A 2,663-nucleotide genomic window follows, 5' to 3' on the forward strand; every position below is an offset into this window, starting at 1 on the left:
CTCAGGAGGGATCTCACCAGCCCAGTTACAGCAAGCTGTGGATGCCCCTTATAGACTGGAGGACTCAACACCACCTGCGCTGGAAAGCATCGCATGCAACTGCTCTTTAACAAGGAAACGTTTGTGAGCTGGAAATCTTTACATATCTTTTTAACATTAAAAAAAACGTTATTATGCCATATTTTTCTCTGTACTCCTTTACCAAGATGCAGTTATATACCATCAGAAAACTGCAAGAGGAGAGCCTATATCTAACACCCTAGAAGATCATCCTGACTCAAGCTACGGGTGTATATATATATATATATATATGTATATATATATATATATATATATATGTATATTCTGTATATATAGCAAATAGAAATATTACTGTATGCTCATCTGCATGTCTTAGACAGGTTTGCAGCCCCGCCTTTCACCATTATCACCCAGCACACAGCACTTCCACTGCAGCAAGGGATTCTGGGAAATTACATGCAAATGAGCGCACACTGCCACCTTTTGCTTCAAAACCATAAACATGGTTCCCTATAGGCTTAAGCTTGCTGCATGGTCACAGCTTTGAGCACAGCCAGGGTTAAGATGCATAGCCAGCAAAAGACACACACACATATATATATATATATATATATATATCACGAATAGTATATAAAATATACAAAATATAATATTCCTGTGTTTCACCACCATTTCTCTTCTCTTCACACTGGCTTGCCCGTGCACCCTGGAACGTCCCACTTTTCCTTGCCGTAGACTTTGTGGGGGATTTGGGAATCCCTCATTTGGACCTTGGCTGCAGAACTACCGGTTTTTGTGGAATGTAGGTTGTGTTATTAACTTGAGCGTCACTTCCTGTTTTTACACATATCCCTTCTTGTTAAGGTGTTTCGCGCTTTCGACTGTTGTTTAACCCCCTGCTTCCCACTTAAAGTAAAACAAAAAAAGGCGGAAATGTCGCTTTATGGATCAAGCCGTGAATATGCAGCGAAGCCATTTCCCAATGCTGGAGAAGTGATCCACTCTGATCATTTGAATGGGACTAACACCTTCCCAGCACGGGGAAGCAGAGTCGCAGCTTGTTGAATAGGGGCCTGTTTTATGGGTTAGAATGAATGTATAAGCGCCTCCAAATTAGGGGCCAGTTCTTCGTCCTGGAATTCCCCATTGAATACCAAGGGAAATTTAGCATGAAAACGCCTTTGAGCGGCTTAGCTGCATCAAACCCGATTTCATGAAGTAGTGGCTCATGACACTATCTCCTTGTGACCTGGACCAAGTCACTTTCTGCACAAATATGTGATTTCTAGCCCTTTCAGGGCAGGGGGAGGAGGGGGGAGGCTCGTTGTGTCTTCAGAATACAATATCCAGCGCTGTGTACAACACTATCAGAGCTAGATAAGAAAGCCATTGTGGCCTACCGACATTCAGGCAGGTAATGGTGGCCATTTTTTTAAGAGTCCACAAAAATTGAATGTACAATGATCTTAATATTTATGTATGTGTATAAATATTATTATTTTTCCATTATATTATATATACATATTTCCCATAAAGAATAAGTGCGATAGCAGCTAACGTCTTATTTGGCTCAGTTTAACCCCTTATTGACAGCTGGGAGTGGAAGCATTTGGGGGCCTATTCCATAAGCTTCGATAAACCACTTATCGAGGCCTTTTCGGCCAAAATGCCTACTGCTATTCAGTAAGCCTCGATAAGTGGGCGATAAAGGCATCAATCGCCCGTTTTTGCAGCCGTCTCAAACACATCGGCGGGTGAGCGGCGATAAGCCAGTTATCGGCAGGTTCTGAAACTCGTGCAATTCTAGTAGCCTCGATTAGTTTATGGAGGCTAATAGCGGCTCTAGAATGGCGAGTTTCTCCCCAAATGCTCACGCCAGGAAAAGATGGCGTGAGGCTGCGGAGAAGCTGCAGAGACGGCGGCGAGAGAGGGACTTGCATTTTCCTGCATCGGATGGATACCCATTAATACCGGCACCGGAGACCCCCGGCACCGGAGACCCCCGGCATGAATACCATGCAATAAAAATGCATTTACAGGCAACTTCATTACCTTAGCGGCTAACCGATAAAGCAATGAAGGGGTTAACTACCAGTGCCATGTTTATTGTGGGTAGAAGGGGTGGGTGAAGGTGGTATTTGGCCCTTGGTGGGTATTTAGGCCTTGGGGGGTGGGAGTGGCATTTGGAGTTAACCCCTTCATTACCTTTGAGGTTAATTCCCGCCAAGGCAATGAAGGGGTTAACCCATCCCGCTACCCACCAGGTAGGAATAAACACCCACCAAGGGCCAAATACCACATTCACCCACCCCCACTACCCACAATAACCCGGCCACTGGTTGTTAACCCCTTTGTTGCCTTAGCGGCTATCCGCTAAGGTAATGAAGCTGTTTTAATATTTTTTTTTTAATACTAGTGTACGTGAGCAGGGGGTCTCCGGACCAGAACCGCATTGATTTGAGGTCTGGGGACCCCCTGCTTCCCGAGATACAGGTCCCGTTATGGGGTGCCGGTATATCCTAGGCATTTTATTCCCACAGTCACGTGACGCGAGACATTTAAATGCATAGGAGATACCGGCACCTCATAACGGGGCCTGTAACTCGGGAAGCAGGGGGTCCCCAGAACTCAAATCAACGCCT

This window comes from Ascaphus truei, chromosome 12, assembly GCF_040206685.1.
Source record: "Ascaphus truei isolate aAscTru1 chromosome 12, aAscTru1.hap1, whole genome shotgun sequence".
Lineage (NCBI taxonomy): Eukaryota > Metazoa > Chordata > Amphibia > Anura > Ascaphidae > Ascaphus > Ascaphus truei.